The sequence below is a fragment of the Dermacentor silvarum genome, chromosome 4, assembly GCF_013339745.2.
Source record: "Dermacentor silvarum isolate Dsil-2018 chromosome 4, BIME_Dsil_1.4, whole genome shotgun sequence".
In the NCBI taxonomy this organism is placed as follows: Eukaryota; Metazoa; Arthropoda; class Arachnida; order Ixodida; family Ixodidae; genus Dermacentor; species Dermacentor silvarum.
The window spans coordinates 97,447,440-97,468,689 of NC_051157.2; the positions used below are offsets into that span (position 1 = coordinate 97,447,440).

The 21,250-nt window shown below is 48.2% G+C and overlaps 1 protein-coding gene across 1 annotated transcript in view; it reads right to left on the bottom strand.

Annotated features, from left to right (window-relative positions):
- The window catches only part of LOC119450404 (elongation of very long chain fatty acids protein 4), a 70,044-nt gene extending 66,077 nt beyond the window's left edge, over window positions 1–3,967 (bottom strand). Inside the window, exon 1 of the mRNA XM_049665861.1 lies at window positions 3,881–3,967. The gene's annotated coding sequence lies outside the window, so the exon portion shown is untranslated. The remainder of the gene's footprint in view (window positions 1–3,880) is intronic.
- Between the last annotated feature and the right edge of the window lie 17,283 nt (window positions 3,968–21,250).

Consider the following 21,250-nt stretch of genomic DNA (forward strand, 5'->3'; position numbering starts at 1 on the left):
CACGCGTTGCAACCGCTTATTTACTTTCTTTTATTGCGATAGCAATTATATGGACACTTCAAGCGGATTTCTGCCGTCGGCGTCACCGTCGTCGTCGCCGTGAGGTTCCGTATAACGTCCAAGGGCGATAAGATCGTCGCCGCGCGCCGTATGCTGTATGTGCAAATGAAAGCGCGCGAGGGGCGCCCGCTTTCACGGAGAGCGAACGCACGGCGGAGAGCAAACTCGACCGTCGCGTGAAAGGCCGTGGGGGGATAGGAGGGGGGGGGGCGACATTGTGCTGCGGCACCAACGGCGCAAGGGGAACTGGTGACTTAGTCTCGCACGCGAAAGGAGAAAAGCGGGAAGACAGCGCGGGAGGGAAGGGGGCGGCTTCTACTCTGCCCGCCATTGCGTACCTGTACTTTGCCCGACCGTATCTTGAAAGCGATCTGCAGACGGCTCATAGCTTTGTATGCGCTGTGCGTTCGCTGCTCAGTTTCCATTGAAGCGGTAGACCGCACGAACATTCGCTCGCTGCTGCTGCTGCGCTTGCTCACGCCAGCGTTTTCACAGCGGTTGTCTGCGGTCGTCGAGTAGGATCTATTGATGTTCGCTTGCGCGCGCTGAAACCATGCTTGTTAATTCAGTTAGTAAGCGAACGTGTGCAAGTTTATTCAGGCGATAAAACTACTATCCTTACTCCGTATAGCTCTCTGCTAATTTGCTATCGCAATTGACGCTTCGCCTTTCGGGCGGAACTGCGACTTTTTTTTTTCTTATTCATACCATTGTCGTAAAATTTAGCACAGGGGCCTCCAGAACGACTATGGGTGTTCCGTTAGGGAATTTTCAGCCACACACCAAGTCAGTGCAACGATGGCTGTTCCAACTGGCTGACTAAGGACAACAAGGAAAGAAACTGATCGGAAATACAAAAACGCATTTGACACAGTCGCTTGCCGTCAACATTTCTGATGAAGCGGCCCTTTATATGAAACCAGGAGCGATTTTTCGTGAGTGGCGAGCAACAGTATATAATAATTTAATGTACAGAATGTCATAACGCGTGGTAATGTTACATGCCAAAGCGCCTGGAATTGGGCTGTGAAACTACGTATGTGACTGTGTTTAGGGCATAACGAGGTGTCATATATGCTAGTATACTGTGACATCAAGAGTGAGCGAGTGGTGGAGGTGTCCAGGTAGCCTAAAGTGTACCATGAACATAGGTGCCACTACCATGAGGTCTCATAATCTTCTGCTGCAGTAAATACAAAAGCAATTACAAGCATCAGCTACGAAGCGACCATAATGCAACTGTCTCTGAGACTGCAGATATAGGGCAACAGCAGTGGGGTCTACAAATTTAGTCGTAAGGCAGATGCGCGCATTTAAATCTGTACCGATTTTTTTTTTACCAGGATACTGAATTTTTGGAACTCAAACCTCAGACGCGCTGCCCGGTATTACCAATTTATAGTATCAGAAAGAACAAAACATTCAGTATAAGGCTTGCTGCGTATAATATTGCCCTCGCGTCACTGCTGCGCATAATGGAGGAAACAGCAACTTGCGCCATGTATATTTAAGAGACAACGCCGAACTCTTAAAGAAGCATTAAAGAATACTAGTGCTGGCCAGTAAATATCGATATCGCCGCCAGGTATTTACGGTTTAGAGTAGGGGGACTCTCCATAAAAAAAAGTGGTCGCAGTTTCACCTGAAAGGCGAAGCATCAATTGCGATAGCAAACTTGTAGAGAGCTATACGGAGTAATGATATTAGCTTTATCAGCTGTATAAACTTGGACATGCAGCAGCATCGGCAACACGCAGAACTGTTGTCGACGCCATCGGCGTTTTGCCCGCGTTCGCTCAAAATGCGTGCGGCGTTGGTGACTGTTGCCGGAGCCTGTGATATAAATAGGCACTTGGTGCCGCAGCTAAACGTCGCCTCCCTTCCCTCCCCCTCCCCCACGGCTTCTCGCGCGTCGGAAGAAGGTGCGTTTGCTCTACATATATGGTGATTGTAAAGGAGAAAAGAGACGCCTACTTCTGCAGCCCTTAAGCGAGCACGGCGCGGAACGCGCGTTTGTTCTCCGCCGTGCGTTCACTCCCCGTGAAAGACGCGCCCCTCGCGCCCTTTCACTCGCACATACAGCGTTCGGCGCGCGGCGACGATTTCTTCTCCAAATGACGTCATACGGAACCTCACGGCGACGGCGACGGCAGAAATCTGCTTTTGAGTGTCCATATAATTGCTATCGCAATAAAAAATGTGGAAGGCGGATGATTGGTTTCTCCTACACGACGGGCCCGCAGTTCAACCTGCTTAAGTAATGACGCGGTATTTAGCAGGGTGTCCAACCGAAATCTTTTCGGCTTCGCAGGTTCGGGTTCACGCTTTTCGGTTTGGTTCGAGTTCCGCACCAAAGCGAAAATAATGGGTCCGTTCGATTCGCCTGCACCACTGTGAACCAGTTCACGGTGGTTCACGAGAAGTTCAGAAAATGTGCAGCTCGATTTCTGTGGTGCAGGCACAGCGCGACACTCCAAACGAATGCCAAGGTGCAGACGCGGTGCAGGCGTTATGTTATGTCCGACTAATGTGCACGGACTGCGTAAGTTTGAGAGGATCTGAACTGCAGATATGATCGAATTCTGGGGCGTAAATACACACCACACTTGCGTAGACACATCAGACGTGCATAAGCGGGGTTTCAACGGCGCTCGCGCCCATGTGCTGTGTCGTCTGCTGTGCTGCTGCCGCGCACCTGTACGCCTGCACCAAGGCGGCACCGACAGCGGAGTGGGTGCAGCAAAATCATGAACCAGCCCTGCACCTTTCCTGCACCTTTTGAAACGAACGGCGTGGTTCAGCAGGCGCCATTGCTGCACCGCTGAAACGAATGGCAAGGTGCAGCACCTCGTGAACTGGTTCATGCGGTGCAGGCGAATCGAACGTACCCTATAACGGTTGGAACAAGTTCGGAGCATCCTGAACCGGTTCATTCGGGTTTGAACGGGTTCGAAGAAAAAAAAGAAAAACAAAATAAAAAACAATCGAGTGCCTCTAGGACCGTCTTCATAAGACCGAGCTCCCTGTGATAATTTTCTTTATATTAAAAAAAATTAAAATCTAATAAAGGAGGGAGATTTACCATTATGCAAGAGGCAAAGACAACTTTGCAGCGCCACTCGAAAGCAATAGGCTGAAGGAGCTCTAGACTTGCTACGAACAGCGGGAGAAAAGGTTGGACAAGTGTATTGACTCCATTAGAGATTATTTGGAAAGGAACTAAGTTCTGTTTATCCTAAATGAAAAAAAAAAACTATTTTTTCTTTTGAAGGCAGCTTGGTTTCCTTCTCTTGTTATAGGGGGGGAGGAGAGCGTGGGTGGTGGTCTCTCTGTATACTAATTAGTGATGGTATATATGAAAGAGCTATATAGGTGCGAAAGTGAGCGCATAAATACTATCGGGCAAGAATAAGACCCTAAAATTCATGTTCAAGTGAGATTGAAAGAAAAAAATCACACCATTCCACTGCAGATAAGGGACACCTAATAAGAATGTACTATTAGAATATCGTTGCATGATGCACCGCTCCTTCAGCGGGAAAGCAAAATGCAGTCCGTCATAAAAATTCTTAAAATGTTTTTTTTTTCTGTGTTAACTTGAACAACCATGTCTAACGATTCCTTTTTCTTCTTGTTTTTTTTTTCAAAGACATTACACTTGAAACGATAGACTCCCGTTTTCTACTGACATATAGAACAGCCGCGTTAGTTCACAACCCTGACGTGCTATGACGTCAGGCGTTACGCGCCTGGACGTCATGCAGGATGCCCCCGCATTTGGCGAGTGCCGTACATACATGAGGGTATATACGTTACGAACCTGACGGTCTCCGCAGACGTCACAGCAAGGTTCTCCATGGCCAAGCAAAAAAAAAAAAAAGTCGTGTTTGAGGACTACAGGAGGAAGTTCAACGCGAGAGAATAGCTTGGGCAGTAAAAGATGAAAAGACGAGAGAAAAAAAAAAGAAGAGAAAGTCTAGAAACCAAAGCGAGAAATCGAGTGTGGGTGGAAAGAACTAGACTCGACGCGGAAAACTCTGGCCAGCCGGTCGAAAAACCTGCGTAAGCCGGAAGTCAGAACAAACGTACACGTGTGCATTTCAAGTGACAGCCTCGAGAAACTACAAAAGCGAGTCGTGCTTTTTTTCAAGGGTATTGTTCAGCAGAAAAAAAAACAAAGAAAAAAAAACCACTGCGCTTATTATATTTTCTGTTCCTTTCGCGCGGCAGCTGGGACTCACGGCCGCGTAATAAAGTGTGCCGTCTTATACGGGGAATCAAGGCGCGCCAACGTATATGCAACTGGATCGATTAGGTTATCCATTTCCTGTCAAGGCAGAGAAAGAGAGCAGAACAGAACAGAATAGTTTATTGGTAACCAGCAGACTCAAGCACATGAAGGTTTTACAGTTCAATCTCTTCGTCTCTATTGAATCTCTGCGATTTGCGCTAGGGGTCCGCCTTACTGCATATTAGTGTGTTTAACATCGTACGCTTTCGAGTGTTTTCGTACAGATTATTTTTACTCCGTTTTCTTCGGCGCGAGTAGGCTGAACCTTCTCCATTTGAAAATATGCGAGAACGTTTTAACGTATAGGATTTGAAATGTAAGTCGTACCCGACAACAAGAGCTTGCACTGCTTCTTTTGTTCTCATGCGGAATAAAAAGACAATAGATCGTCGTTGCTCACATCAAATGCAATTGTTTGCATCATTGTAATTCTCGTGTATTATGTATTGTGGAAATGTTTTACGTGTACGTATACAAAAAAGTCCTTACAGAAACATGTAGCACGAAGGTTATGCCATCGCCTTGCGCACAGCCGAATCAGTGAGATCAGTAAAAATAGGAATGGTTTTGCCAAGAGCTGTTTATCAGTTTCGTGCTAGCTTCCTTGCCGGTTTCGTGGTGGAAGCGGGTAAAATTTTCTGTACACTTCTTTTCCTTCCATTATTCGTCTTCCAGGACTCGCTTGATTCCCTTCTATGCTTGATTCCCTTCTTTCTCCGGTCTCGTGCTGGCTCTTTCCTCCCCTCCCCCCTCCTTTTTTCCCCCCGCTACAATCTATGGGCCGTATCATGAAACGAATACTTTCATTTTTCGTTCCTTTTACTCCTACGAAGTCGCGCCCCCCGTATCACCAGGATCGGCCACGCGTCGGCGAAGATGAGAAGAAATGAATATAAAATGCCTGTCGGTCCCCTCCTGTCTAAGGAACATTCACTACAGCAACAGCGCAACTAAAGACAGTGACTAAGAAAAGGTGCGGACACCACACGACGCCCCAGTTCCTCGCGCTGTGCCCTCCTTTTCTTAGCCCTTAATTGTATTTAGTCTTAATTGTCTTTAATCTAAACTCTCTTTTGGAGCGCTTGTGCGAGAAAGTGAGGGGGGGGGGGGGGGAGCGATGTTGGCGGCGTTCTTTCTTTGGGTGTGCGTGTGAGTGTGTGCGTACATGTAAGTGTGTTCTTTTGCGCTCTGAAGCAACCTACGAAGAGGAATTACCAACCAGCCCAGGTACAGGTTCTTCAATGTCTTTAGTCGCAATCTCGCAGGCGTGAACGTACACCAACTCACCCGATTCTCTTCCGTCCTTGTAAAGAAAACAATTCTCCGCCACGTTCCCTCACTCTGTATTCCGGCAATAGCGCAGTGATGAAGCCACGCTATTCTACACAGAATCTCTATAGACAGGATCGGCTCAATCCCCAGCGCATTCAAGACCGAACGCGTTAAGTTTGCCATTTGCACAGGCTGCGTAGAAGTGGGTGACTCAGAGTGCTATGCATCAGACACTGGCGATGATTCAATGCGGAAAGGAACAGCATATTTGGCGAACTAGAGAGAAGAGGATTTCCCCAGTCGCGTGTGCGAGGTCTGTAGTGTTTTCCGAAGGGTCCGCGCGTAGTGCGAAAGGCGACGCGGCGTGCTCGTCTATAGCGGAACTATAGCGGACCGATAGTAGCGCGATTTGTGTTCAGGATGGGCGGCTCCCTGGCGGAGAAATTACTGTCACTGACTGCAAGGCTAACACCGCCTGTGGCAACAACATCACCAGTGCCATTCTATAGAGTCGAATGAAAAGAAGATATATACAAGACAGACCCCTGAAGCGTTTTAAGACTCTGTCTGCCACCAACCTGCTAAGAGAGTTTTAGCTGGCATGTATGGGCGTCTTGCCGTCTCAGTTTTCTTTTTTGCAAATTAACGGGAGAGAGAGAGAGAGAGAGAGAGAGAGAAGACACAAAATTTTGTCTTGATGGGGCACAGAGAGAGGTGGATCCTCGTGGTGGGTGGAACCTTCGGTCGAGGGAATTAACGGGAGGAAAACGTCAACAGCAGCACTGCGTGCGCTGCTGTTGGCGTTTGACGATGTTGACACTGCCCTAAAACTAGGATGCGATTGGTCTGCGTGTCACTTGGTGAGGAAAAGTATAGTAAGACAAATTTTGCGCTACTGCGAAAATCCTTAAGCCAACTGATAAGAGGCGCCAAACCCATGAAGCTATAGGTTGACCGCAAGAATCACCAGACGCCACAACCGGCTCTCTTCGCGTTTCCGCCCCGGTAGTTTAGGATTGTGTCTTCTTCGTCAGCCGAGCAGCTACAGATGGGTGAGTAAGCTTTGAGTTTGATGGTGTTTTGAGAACGGCGCTTACTTAAATAAACCTTGGCGCTAGTGAAGTTAAAAGTAGTACTTTGCGTTTGCAGTACAACACACATCCTCGCCGAACTGGGCGTTGGTTCTGCGTGCCCCGAGGACATTGTAGGCGGCGAGGGAGACGCTATCAGACTGCTATGCTCTCTTATTCATTTTTCGCGTAGAAAAGCGCAAGTGTTCTGCGTTACGTTTTTCGTTTCTTTTTGTCATTTTTATGGTTGTGTTAAACAGTTCCAGCATATGTGGGCTCGTTCCCGTTTCATTGCTTAATTTATGCACCGCTGTGGCTAGGTCGGAGCATGCTTCAACTATTTCTTGCATTGGTCCTTTATGTCGCGCAGGGGAACTTTATGAGAATTTGCAAGTTTCAGGCAGACGCACTTGTGGAATATGCTCGTCAGTTCGGTAACGAGAGAGCACTACTACGAAAATATTTTTGCACTCCTGCTTTCTTTCTGCTCTCGCGAAATTGGGGCTTATGCTGCATTGACGTAGTCATACTTTTCACATTTACAGAAACAAGTTCGCGAATGCATTTGTTTAGACTTGACCACGTAAGATAGAGTTTGTGGGGAATAATGATAAAGCGCCTATGCTATGGAACATATTTGCACCTGAAGGGTGTTTCTAATTTTCTTCGTCTTATGAGAAATCTGAACTTCTCTGTATCAATAGGAAGTAAACTAAGCCCCTCAGTGTAGCTTTAGCAAGAGTTCAGCGTAAGTGTATTCAGCGTAAATGCAGAGGCCAATGCATTCTTCGCAGCATCAGCTGTCTCTGTTTTTCCGATGAAGTGTGGTTCCCTTCATGCGCATTGTTCTCTTTCAACTGGTTTGCTATGCAAGAGCTGAAATTTAAACATATTGCAGCATATATCACAAATTTAAGAACTTCTGCTGCAAGTTTATTTTCTGTTTGGTTTTACTCCTCACAGAGCACTTCTTGGGATCAACCCAGGTCATGGAACAATATCAACGGCAAAAACCATCTTGTCACAAAAAGCTGCTAAACCTTGAGCATCGATGATCATAGAAGCTGACTTGGATATTTTGGTGCGATGTATTTTTTGATCCTCAAGCATCTTCCTTCGAGTGTCAAAACTTAAGTGCGTTGTGACGTCGTTAGAGCGCAATGCGCAAAAATGTTCCTGCACCAGAACTTATACTCAGTGTTCATTTTCTGCACACAGCTCAAGCACCCTGTCATTCTCCAGCGTGCACTTCACCTGTATTGAAAATGTAACCATAAATGCGTTTCTTTCTTCAACACTGCCAGCACACTTTTTTGGGCAATAAATTAGTTACTTTCTACCTTTTCACCTAATTCACAGCGTATATATTTATGTACACAGCATTTCTGCTGGTTCAAACGTCACTCGTCAGTATTCCAGAATAAGCTGCTTGTTCATGTTTTCATTGCAGTTAGTATGTAGGGTGTACACACCAATCTTGCTGTCCACCTTTATTTTTGTGTATATTATCGGGTCCTACAAATGTCAAATTACTGCCAAGAAAGACCAGTAAAGTAAGGCATATTGTATTTACGTGGTTCTGGTGTACTGCTACAGACACATTACACATCGTGAACATAGTTTGCCAAGCAGAGATATTAGCATTTATTGGTGCACTTCACACTCGACAATTACACTTGTTTATTATTTTTGCTATGGATTTGCCTTGTTTATTTGTTTACACGGCTTCCTGTCTTCTGTCTTCAACTACAGTGACTTCTAATAAGTTTCAAATAAAGGCTAATATCTATTCATGTTGACATCAGCTGTTGCTTTGGTTTTCATGCCAGCCACCTTTTCCCGCGTGTTTAAAATTTTTCTTGTTTCAGATTAAATGTATAATTAGTATACTGTAAAGCACCTGGTAAAACAGGAAGACTCTGCAGCAAGGGTGATAAAGGAAACTTTGCGAGTAAACGCAATACTCAAATAATGACGAATGTGGCAGGTTCGTTTTTATCCAATAGCACAGTACGAGATTTTACATAACTGCTAAAATTGTTGTAAATATGACGGCGTGCTATTGCGGTGCCGTGGATCGAAATTACAGACGTCTGTATATTTTATGTGAAATTGCTGTAAATATGCCGGCGCGTTATTGCAGGGCCGTGAAATGAAATTACAGATGTCTGTACATTTTACGTGAAACAGTTGACAAACATTTGGCAGCTGATGCTACTGGGAAAAGTCCAGTAAAAATGGCGGCGTATTTCTTGCGGCGCATTTGTGTACAGTTCCAAGCTGCACAATGTTCATTATGCTTGCGGCACATGCGCGCATTTGAAGGGAGAAATGTTCACCACTGTGGGACAAGTATTTGACCTGATCAACAGGGTCCAGTATCGGGACTTCTACGTGATATCCGGGACAACCCTTGAACAATCTGAGAGAGCCTCATCATCAGATTGACCGGGTGGATGAAATTGCTGGACCGTGGCCATTTAGGGGCCAAGCACCTTAGGACCGAGCCTTGTCCCTCCCTCGTCGTCCGTAGCTCTGGTTTGCATGGAGTCCGCTAGGGGCGCTGCGGTGCACAAGGGCGTTCGTTCCCGACGCGCGCTCTCTTTCTCTTCAGCCATGGATGATAACGGTCGCTTCTGATAACGGCGCGCCCGCTATGGATGAAAAGGCGAGAGTGGCGGCTCAACTGCAAGCGGAGTCGAGGGCTCGCAAAGCTGCTGCAGCACGGCGACGCAGACAACAAGCGGGCCCGGAGTCTAGGGCGCGGGAAGCTGGAGCAAAACGGCAACGCCGGCAAGCGGACCCGAACCTGAGGGCTCGCAAAGCTGCAGCAGTACGGCAACGCCGGCAAGCGGACCCGGAGCTGAGGGCTCGCGAAGCTCGCGCTTGAACCGCGCATCGGCGCCACCAACCTCAGGTAGAGAACGCTTCCGGCGTTTTGCCGCCGCTTCCCGCGCTCTCGCCGCCTCTGAGTCCGCTTGCCGGCGTCGGGATGACCCCCCGGTGCTTTGCCCACTCATCATCATTCACATCGTGGATATGCGGGGAATTTTTCATTGCTGACTCTATGCGCATATTAGTGCAGTTCTTGGAGTGTACATCAGGCTGAGTGAACATTTGTAGTCCTGCTGTGCGTCCTCTTGCTTGCTCGCAGTGTTCATTCTCTTCCACTTTACCGCTTTCTTTTTCCTTTTTTCCTTACACGCCTTGTAGGGTTGTAAACTGGACGCTCAGGTGTCTGGGTTGATCTCATTGTCCCTGCTTTCCTCGATTTTTCTCTCTCCCTCGAAACAGTCTCGCAAACTCCAGAAGGGTTTTCAAAACTCTCGAACCGGTGGGGATCGAAGGAAAGCCGGCAAACATGGAAGGCATTCGGACACATGTCAAAGTCAGCGATAGGTCTAAAGGTTACGGAAAGGCACACAAATAAAGGAAGTGAAAGCACGCCGATATGACGTGCACGTTGGATGCGACATTATTTCAACGAAGGCACCAAATTTTCTACGTCGTTCCTCAGTAATTCGACGCTGTCAGTCGGTATCCATAGTGAAGTGACGGCCGTGCGCACGCGGGAAGCACTTAATAACAGTTGGCTTTCTGGAAAGAAACCGCGTCGCCATCATTATTCGAAAACAAACACGCGTAACGTTTACACTCAGGCACTTCCTTCTCGCCACACCGCTCCTACACCTGTTACACTGTATATACGCACGAGGCCGTGACAATCCTTTCACCAGTCTGCAATCGCAACCACGCGCACACATCCATGTACCCGGGCCAGGTCTCCACATCTCCTCTATCTAGAGCATGCCGTCGCCTATCCGAGCTTTTCCGTCGCCCACCGAGTGATTCGAACTTGCCTCAAGCGCACGCCGTTAATTAATGAAGCATCAATCGGCGGCGGCAATAGCCGTCTCTGTTAATGAAGGTACACGCGGGGAATGGAGAATCCTGCCGGGTATAGGCGTGCGCTTACGTCTCTTCCGTGTACACCGCGTGCAGCAAACCGCAGCTTGCTCCCACCGCACCGTGTGTGCATCAGTTCATACTTGCTTGCTCCCAACTGCCGCGCATCCCTAATCCCGTCGGTTTCATTAGTAGCGCTCTCATATGCCGCAGGCGCCCAGCGCGTATACGCGAGCGTTCGCGTATTGATCGCCACCTCTGAGATACGTGGTGCATTAATCGCGCCTAGCGGCAGCCGCTTTGCATCATATAAGTCTGGGCAGCTCGCACGTGGCTGAGCTGGGGCATTTGAGGAAACGACGCCCTCGGGGGCCTGCGTGCGTACGCGCGCAGCCGCGGGAATCAGCTAAGTGTTCCTGAGCGCCAGCTTGGAAGGGCCGCGTTGCTTTGCGCCGTGCATATGCATATCACGTGAAGTATATACACATACACCATGTCTCTTGGGGCTTGGCGTATTGAAGACGGCAGCGAAGTTAATTTACTTCCAACGAGACATACTATAGTCTCGGTTCTGGGCAGAATAGTAACTATGCCAGTGATACTGTGCAAGCTAGCTCTTCGGTGGCGCGTGCATGTGTATGTACGACAGGCTCTCCTGCACTAAAAAAAAAAATCTCGCGTTTTACATGCCATAACCACGATGAATTAGTTACGCTTATTACGTAACGAAAAAAAAGCAGCAGATCCAACGAGTTGGAATCTACATACAGCGAAGCTTTGTGTGAGTGCATAAAGGTCGAAACGTGAGTTTATGTTTATTCTTTCCCCCGCACGGCCGCCGCCGCCGCTGCCGTGGATGCGCGAAGGACGAGCGCCATCTGGTGGTAGTGCAACGGCTGAAGATAAAGATTGCAGAGCTCCTGGTGTTTTTCTGGTTCTTTTTTTTTCTTTCCTCCGCACGACCGCCGCTGCAGCCGCTGCAGCCGCAGATGATGATGATGTTGATTTATTGGCATATCCTTTGAAATGAAGTGGTGACAAATAGTCACCTAGCCGGCTTGATATAATCAGGTATGCTATACATCTTTCACATTCTAGCATTTTTGTGTACATCTCTTTAATCGATTATTATTTATTTTTTGCCTACGTACTCACCTCTGCGGATGCGTTTATGGATGCGCGGAGGCGAGCTCCGTCTGGCGGTGGTGCAAGGCACCTAGCGGCGGAGACGTCGCGCCCGTCCTCCGCTCTTATTGATTGGCCTATTCGGCAAGAGAGCAGCCACGCAGCACCCACGGTCACGAAAACCCGGTGAGCTTCGCAAAGAAAAGCGCCTTTGAAAAGTACAGGGAGAGAAAGATAGAATTGATAAGCTAGACGTTCGTGAAAGGTAAAAGATGTTGATGATTGAATTGCATTGTTATGGCGTAGCGGCTGTGAAGGCTCTAGTGAGCCAGAAATGCACTTAGGAATAAATAAAAACAATGTGTATTACCAAATGTAAGCACGCCACACAAGAAAAAAAATAGTAGCCGCTCCCTTGTCGAGAAAATGGGGGTAAGGGAAGCTTGTCGTGTGTTTCTTCGATGTTCCTCCGAGCGAATTGCACTGAGAGGACCACATTGTGCTCGAACCACAACCGGTCACACGCACTGCAGCTGGCTCCGAAGTTCCGGTTGAGCAACTCGCGTTTAAATCTGGCCGTCGCACCGGGGAAGTTGGCGCTAGCGTTGCCGAGGCGTGCACCACCGTTGTCGGGTTCCTGGAGGGGGCTAGACGACGCTGACGTTTGGCCTCAACATCGCGCTCCCGCAACTCGGGGTCCGTGGCTCTTCGTTGACTTTCGCGTGTGCTTCGGAAGCCCTCACGCTAGAAACAGCACGTCGACGACGAGCCCTTTCCCGAACGCGTTCATTCTGGATGGATTTTCATGAAATTTCTTCAAATTAAATTTTTTCGTTACGTAAGACAATGAATGGCTATACCCCCTTAAGCAATGGTCCATTACGACGACAGAAGAGAAGTGAAATTCTACGCTGGAATGGTTAGCGGCAACGCACTCAGCTCTGGAAGCAGACGACGACGAACGCGGGTGCAGTGGCACGAGCGCGTGCCGAGCACGAGCCACCTGTGCAGCTCTGAGAGCAGCTGTTCTCGAAGCTATAGTTTCGGCGGCCGCGGCGGTGGTGGTGGTGGTGGTGTCACGCTGAAACGTGGGCTGATCCTGCCAACCTGGTGATAGTACAGAATGTGTCCAAGCTCAATTGCACGTACCCTGTCCTGCGGGCCGATCCTGGTGATAGTGCAGAAAGGGCCGAAGCTCAATGGCACATACCGCTGTGGGCTCGGGGACCTGTAACGCGCCCTTGAACTACCCTTGTCACACGTGGGACCCGAAGACAAAATCACCAGCCCTTCTACTGTCAAGAAAATGGGGGTAAGCGAAGCTTGTCCTCCGATTCTAGCGTGAGGGCTTCCGAAGCCCAGGCGAAACGTCAGCGAACAGCCGCGGACCCGGAGTTGCGGGAGCGCGATGTTGAGGCTAAACGTCAGCGAAGAGCCGCCGTCCCTGAACGGCAAACGAAGCGGAACGCCTGCGATAGTGTCGTCTTGCCACCGAGCTCCGCCTACCCCCATTTTCTCAACAAAGGAAGGGCTCTGAACTTATTTAGCGTTACATGACCGGCGTGGGCTAGCGTATACAAGATTCGCTAGAAAAAGGAAAATCATGGAGAATTTATCAGATAGCTGTTATCATAAATTTGGGTTCATTTTTTTATTAATCTTGATGCAGGTTACAACGGGATTGAACGTATATGTGATTACCGTGCATTACTCCACGCGAGACGTGGTCCAGGTGTCTCAGTTCGGAGTATATAGTCACTTTCGTTTCTAAGGGCTTCACGTACACAAAGAAATACGCAATCTAAAACCGTCTGTGGAGTTTTAACGGGCTCGTTTACTCTGCGTTCCGTGTGCGCAAAAAGAAGAGAAAGAGTTTAAGTGGACGTAGGCTCAGCGTTTGTCTTATGCCTACGTGCACCAGCCGTTACAAGCCACTGAGTTTGCCAAAAAACAGTGTTCTCAGACAGGGCTTTTATGTAAACATGTCGAATTCGTCTGTAGCCCCGCAATAGTGGTTCAAAGTCAGCTGGCAACAACCACATGAACGCTTAGCTGTTTGTCTATAGACACTTTTGATAACGCGTCCATCTTTTGAATTACTGCGAACCGCAGTTATGAGTTTGGACGTGGGCTGAGCCTGTCCAGACTCATACATCTGTTGCGAACGAGGTTCACAACAAGCTCTGATAGACCGCAATTTGCGTAGTTTAAAGAACAACAATAAAGGTTAGGGGTGCGTATGCCGCCACGCCGAAGCTCATGACGTTCGGGGGTTTGCTCGATGTCTCCAGCATTGCCCTGTACAGCGTCTTCGCTGCATCAATGCGCGCTCTGCAGTGAAGACGTAGAATGAAGCAAGTTTGGGGAAACGACGGCGAATAACCCGTTACAAGACCCCAATCGAGTGCATGTGTCCGCTAAGTCGTTCGTTAGCCAGAATCGTGCTTTTTGACAACGCACCGAGGCTCCTCACGTCGAAGGTGCACCGTTGGTGCAAAAAAAAAAAAGAATTTTTATTTTCCTTCTGGCTGTGCAGGACGATGAATCTTAAAAGACATAATACGCAGCTAGCCTATCTGATGGATTTCGTTCTCTCCGGGCAACGTTGCGTTCATAGGAAAGTACTTGCATAGGCGTATTTAACGGGGGGGAGGCAACCTACTGTCAGAAGTGGAGGAACAGAGTTAGCCATTTGCCCCCCCCCCCCCCCCACCACCCACACACACACACGCACACACACTTTTGAAAGCGGATATATTTGCCGACACGCAGGAAAATTCAACAAAACCGCTGAGATCAAATTTTCTTCGTGAGTGCATTCTTTATTACGTATCCCCTGTTTGGCCAGTGAGGATTGTCTTTGGTGCCTCGCAGCGAAGAGCTGTAGGAGACGACGAACGGTGTGTGCCATACACGCTGGCATTGTAGAGTAGGCTAGCGCTGGGCAGTTACCACCATACCAGGTTTCGCGTTGCGCTTCTTTCACCATGCCCAGCTTTGGGAGCACCCCATCATATTTGAAAACATGAAGTTAGCTTGCTATATTTAATCGAAGGGCGAGGAATTGTAAAGTATTATAATCAGCCGCGCCCAACGATGACATGCTTTATGGCATGAAGTTGTTGGATTTTCAAGTACCGGAGCTATTGAATCTATACATGTGTGCAGAGGCTGTCGAATTTCATTCTGTAATCACAACTTATCCTAGATATGCTGGTGAAAACGATATGCAGGAATGTCGACAGCTGGGCGAGTTGGTGACCAATCATTTTGGGAGTGGTTTTGTCCTGTGCGGTCTTTCTGCTTTTTTTGTGTGTCGGGTTTTTGTTTTGTGCTTCAGAAGAAGAATAAGAAAACGACACTGTCGAACGTGAAGAGCCTACAATACCATTACAACACTGCCTTAAATTTTTCCTATCTGAATGTGCCTCTTCTGACGTTGTCTGCTAATTTTATTTTAGGATGTTTCTTTGTTTCAACAAAAATTTACACTAGCGCACGTTCCCTGGCAGATGAAAAAAGGCAATTATCTCATATTCTGAAGAAATGGGGGTCACTTGTTGGGTGATATATGCCGAAAGCTTGAACTGTGAAGGTTGATTATGAGCTCCGAAAATACTTACTAAATACCTGCTTTCTCCCAACCTTTTTGCGTTATACAAGGCATTTAGTTGATTGTCTTGGTGTCCTTGGTAAACTATGTGAGTCACGGTGTTTATATTTCATTGAAGTAGGAATCGTGTCCAGTGTGACGAGCGATAAATGTTTAGTCTGTGTGAGTTCATTGCAGCCTTTGTAGAAAGTTACCTATTCAAGCGTTCCAAGGTGTTATACTGCCGTTACACGAAATGTTTCCCAGACTCCTAAAATAACGGCACGAGGTACGAACTTGAAATTCCGTGAAAATAGGGATAGTTTTTAGTGTAATGCGCTGATAAACTTTCATATACTTGTTTTAAATGCAACGTTGTAAATAATTGCATAACCATCGTTCCCCCCCCCCCCCCCCCGCCCCCCCTTTTTTTTTCGTCATACGAGGCTCGCAGTTTCTTTCTCCGGTGTCTTCGGTAAACAAGGCACCTTGTTCATACTTGCTGAAAATTAGAGGCACGTTTAGGCAACGTTACAAATAGGTTACAACGTTACACACACACACACACACACACACACACACACACACACACACACACACACACACACACACACACACACACACACACACACACACACACACACACGCACACGCACGCACGCACACACGCACACACCACACACACACACACACACACACACACACACACACACACACACACACACACACACACACACACACACACACACACACACACACACACACACACACACACACACACACACACACACACACGCACGCACGCACACACGCACGCACGCACGCACGCACATTGTCAGAAACATATCGTCAGCGGACATTTATCGCTGAATTGTCTTGTTCAGCAAGGACAACCATAGGTAACGAGTAGAGGGCTCAATATCCCGCCCTGTGGGACGCCGCCGTACGTATGATATAGTTGGCAGTGAGGCCATCTTCGGGCTGCACAAGTAAGGATCTTCTGGTCATTGGTCATATTGTCGCGGATCCACAGAAACATTCGGCCACCGATTCCAACAGCCTCCAATGACTCCAGAATTGCTTCATGAGTGACATTATCGTAAGCCACTTTCACATCAAGAAAGAGCGCCACTGATATGCGCTCGAGGCACTTTTGTTGCTGTATGAACTTTGTGAGGTCAAAATGTCGCAGTTTCACCCGAAAGGCGAAGCATCAATTGCGATAGAAAATTAGTGCAGAGCTATATGGAGTAAGGATAGTACTTTTATCAGCTGTATAAGCGTGGACACGCGGCAGCACCAGCAACGCGCAGAACTGTTGTCGACGCCGTCGGCGTTTTGCCCGCGTTCGTACCGCCCCCAGAGGCACTCTTGCCGGTGCCTCTGGGGGCGGCTCGGAGGTTTTCGACGAGATCAGAACGGGACACTCGTCCAGCAGCGTCGGAAGTCTTTACCGCCTTCTCGCCTCGCAACGTTTTTTATATAAATGCACATTTGGGGCCGCAGCCATAGAGTTTCTCACTATAACACCTAGAGGGTAAACTGGCGCCACCGTCTATGCGAGCTTCTTAAAGGGCTGCCGTGCCCTCATGGGAATGACGGGATATGTGTCTGCGAGGCTTGTGTTGGCTGGTGTTGTACGAGGCTTCGTCTAAAACGTGGATATGGCTACACAAATAACGCGTTCCTAAAATAAAATCTACATAAAAGGCTTTCATTCACCCATATTACATCTCTCAATAAAGTTTACTCACCTACAATGCAGCATCAAGCGAAGAAAAGCAAGAACAGACGACAAGTTGTTCCAAAGCGAGCGAGAATCTTGTCATCTGCCCTCCAACTTTAGCGGCCAGCTGATACTTTTTACGTTTCATAGAATTGTGCATCCAATAGTATGTCCTCAAAATTAAACAAAACATGTTTTTGTGTAATAATAAAGCTAAAGCAGTTTTTTACGTCCTGTTTTAGCAGGAAATTAATCATTGTGACAGACGGAACGATGCTAGCCAGGCGCGTCTTCAAGGCGTTCTGGCTGGTTCTGGCTCTCCAAGAACGATGCCAATCGGAATCCACAATATACCAGCATTCCCTTGCATACCACGGCGCAGCAGCGCCACATTTCCCTCTAGGTTTTATAGTGTGAAACTCTATGGCCGCAGCTAAACGTCGCCTCCCCACCCTCCCTCCCGTCCCCCCACGGCTTTTTTGCGCGACGGAAGAAGTCGCGTTTGTTCTCCGCCGTGCGTTCGCTCCCGGTGAAAGCGCGCGTCCCTCGCGCGCTTTCACTCGCACATACAGCATACGGCGTGCGGTGACGATTTCATCGCCGTTGGACTCCATACGGAACCTCACGGCGACGGCGATGCCGACGGCAGAAATCCGCTTGGAGTGTCCATATAATTGCTATCGCAATAATGACATTGTCTATTCATCACCTTCCTCGCCGAAAGCCTGTCATGGAGTCAGGGTACCCATTGTGGCGTTCAAGATACCATTATAGGCGCGTAAGGATAAACGTTTCAATTACTTTCCCTGTGCAACTTGCCAGGGCAATAAGGCGATATGATGTCAGGTCGAAAGGCGACTTTCCTGGTTTGAGTAGCGGTACAAGCCGACTTATCTTCCATTGCTGAGGAACAATGCTGCCATGCCATTGAGCGGTTGTAGCAGAAACAGCCAAAGAGGCGTCAAGTTATACCATAGTGAATGGAATTTCCATTTCTGGGACGCGAGACACAGGGACGACACTAACGTCTTCGGCGTTGGGACTGACACGCACGCCAGCGATCCGCGCACAAAAATCATTCGCCACATCAAGTTGCGTCTGGCAGTGATGTAAGGCTTTAAGGCCACGATAGGATGTTGATGTTGCGTCGACGAGCGCAGGCCACGAACAGTCCTCCAGTCGTATGACTGGCTTACGAGGGTCCAGTGTTTCAAAAAAGGACTTCCAACGTTGTTTCTGCAATTTGTGCAAGCGGTGCTTGATTTTCTTCTGTGTTCTCCGTGCAATTCTCAGGTCACAAACTGCCTTCGTGCGCCTGTAACTCCTTTCAGCTCGTCGTCGAAGTGCAGTTAGCCTCTCCAGTTCTACGTCAAATTGGGAATGGTTCGCTGTCATCGTTAGGACGCATGAAGCTTTTCTCATTGACTCTGTGTTGGTATCCTCCAGGCTATGGCCAAGGTCTTGTCTGCATGAATTTTCCGTGTGTAGCTTAAATTTAGACCAGTCAATTCTTCGTACTGCATTCGACGAGGAGGAATTGTTTAGCGCCTGATCTGCAAGTAAGTTTAGAATATGGTCACTTCCATGTGTTTCTATGTCTGAAAACCAGTGAACTTGCGAAATGAAACATCGTGATACCATAGTCGAATCCAGGTAACTGCTGTACTTAAGGCCTAGCAGGCATGTAGGACTGCCATCATTCATCACACAAAGGTCGTGATCAGAGGCGAGTGACACCAGATTCCTGCCTCTGGAATTGATTGCCGACCTACCCCAGAGTAAGTGATGCGTGTTATAATCTACCGTTATAATCCAAGGACCATAATCCATAATCCGTTATAATCCAACGACCACTGGTCTGTAACAATGTGTCTCGCATCCTATAGTGTTCAAATCAGGTTAACCTGTTCAGCACCGGTTGTGCTGAACTGGTTAACCTCCCTGCCTTTCCTTCTCCACTCTTTCCTTCCTTTCCTGCCGGGGATATGTAGACACCAATGAGTGCGAATGACACTTGCATCTTTCTTATACGTGGGCAGACATATTGATTGTTATCATGTGGTTGTACTGCTTGGTGGGCATACGTAAAATCCGTGTGAATGTAAACGACAAATTTGCTGTGCTCCGTAAAATCCGTGTGAATGTAAACGACAAATTTGCTGCGCTCCTCGCACGTGGACGACTGAAATAATTTGTACCGAGAGAGTACGTTGGGTTCGCAAATAACGATTATGGGAATCTGATTTATGAAAATATATTGACGGAAGGCTGATATGCGGGACTTCAACCCTATGGCGTTCCACTGCAGGTAAAATCGAAGCTTGTCTGACCTCAGTGCGAAATGAAAATATTGTACGAGCCATGGTGTCTACTCAAGGCTTGCAAGTACTGGCATCCAGTACCCGCAGTGCACTCTGACCTGACGGCGTTTTTAACTTGCCGAGGAGCACAGCGAATGGTGTTCATCAGTGATCGAAGCATTGCGATCACTTGTTTGTCCTCTTCAGGCAGTTGATCTGCGGGAGGCTCGGAATTCAAGGTTGCCGATTTGCACTGTGGATTTGCAGGTGGCTGTGGCTTTGACAACCTAGACCAAGCTGCATCAGCCGCAGCCTGCTTTTTTCAGTATTCTGGTTCCTATCAGTTGCGACCAGTCTGGGCGGCAAGGGAGGTGGAGTAGGAGGCCATGTGAGGGACGCGGTAGAGGCACTGACTTTCTTTAACGAACGTCGGCTGACGATATCGTCGCCTTCTCATGGTTTTGGCAGCCTCTCGATGAGACGAATGGTCTCTCGCCATTTGTTTTAAGACAGCCAGCTCCATTTTAATGTTTGGGCAATCCTTTGGTGATGCTTCGTGGGACAAATGACAAGTTCGAACATTTAAGGACAGTGGCCCTGCAATCATCCGCGGAGTGGGCTTGCAGCGCAGCGAGAACACACTACTGTATTCTCGCATACGCTTCTCACGTGACCCAGCTTCATGCATTTGAGGCATTGTAGTGGATTCGGTACGAAATGTCGCACAGGATGTTGAAAGCAGCCCACCTTTACATATCAGGGTAGAGAGCCTCCCTTGAACACTATCTTCAAACAACGTAAGTTGCCCAGGCGGGTAACACTCGCGATGACATCAGCTTCACTGGCTGGTTCGACAAGAAGTTCTAAGTCGAAGCTGGGAATCGTGGCATCTAAATCGCAAATGACACCGCGGTGACGACGTCAGAGCCCAGCGGGATGTGAGAACGGACCTTCATTCCATCCAAGTCGGTGACGTTGCGCAACGTATTCAGCGCGGCCGCATGCGTGACATCAATCGCCAGGACGTTCTTACGTGTGTTAACTCGGATGTCGGTAATTTCATTCGGCACCAATTCCTCCAGTAGCACCGAAACTGTTTGCCTGTTGAGGAGCTTCGTGTTCCTGTGGGGCACAGCAGGAACGAAGAGGATCAGAGGTCTCCGTTATGGTCTTTCGTTCAATGTGCTCGAGGACGAAGAGGTTCTGGTGTTACGTCTCTTCGCCTTACGGCTCACAACAAGCCAGAAGTCATCTTCGAATGGCTCCTCGCCGCTCAGGGAGTAGATACGGGTGTCCTCGTTGTCAGTGTTGCTGTGAGGGCCTGTCTGCTTTCTTGGCGCGGCCACCGCTGACGGCGCCGAATCTGGCAGACGTCCGAGGAGGTCCACGTCCATCACCGACATACAAAGAAGCGACGTCTCAGAGGTACACGTATAATTCCACAAAAAAGTCAGCACAAGGCACTGAAGAAGGAATGGTAGCACAGCGGAGACCGTGTTTGATTGCCAATAACTCCGCTTCTGATGAGCGCATTGAAGTACTTTTTGCGGCAAAGTATTTCTGAAATAGCCTATTTTCACTTGAAATGCCTTTTTCCACTTCGATAAAAAGTGGTTCAGGACCCCTTTAAGACAGCTCCCGTTACTCATTAGAGTTTCCCAAGCATAGCACTTCAAGTTCCTTGGTTGTGTATCGGCACAACAGACCGTGAAAATTGCGAAACCTCTTAATTTGCCCTCTCTATGGGAATCACTTGTACAAATGAAAAAGTAAAAAAAGATAAAAGGAAGAACGACTTATAGAGCGGTCTCTGCCGCGATGAACCACATACGTTGGAAAAATAGTAGAGATAAAAAACAATGAAAGCATTTTAACGGAGTTTATGCACAATATGACGGATACGCGCCA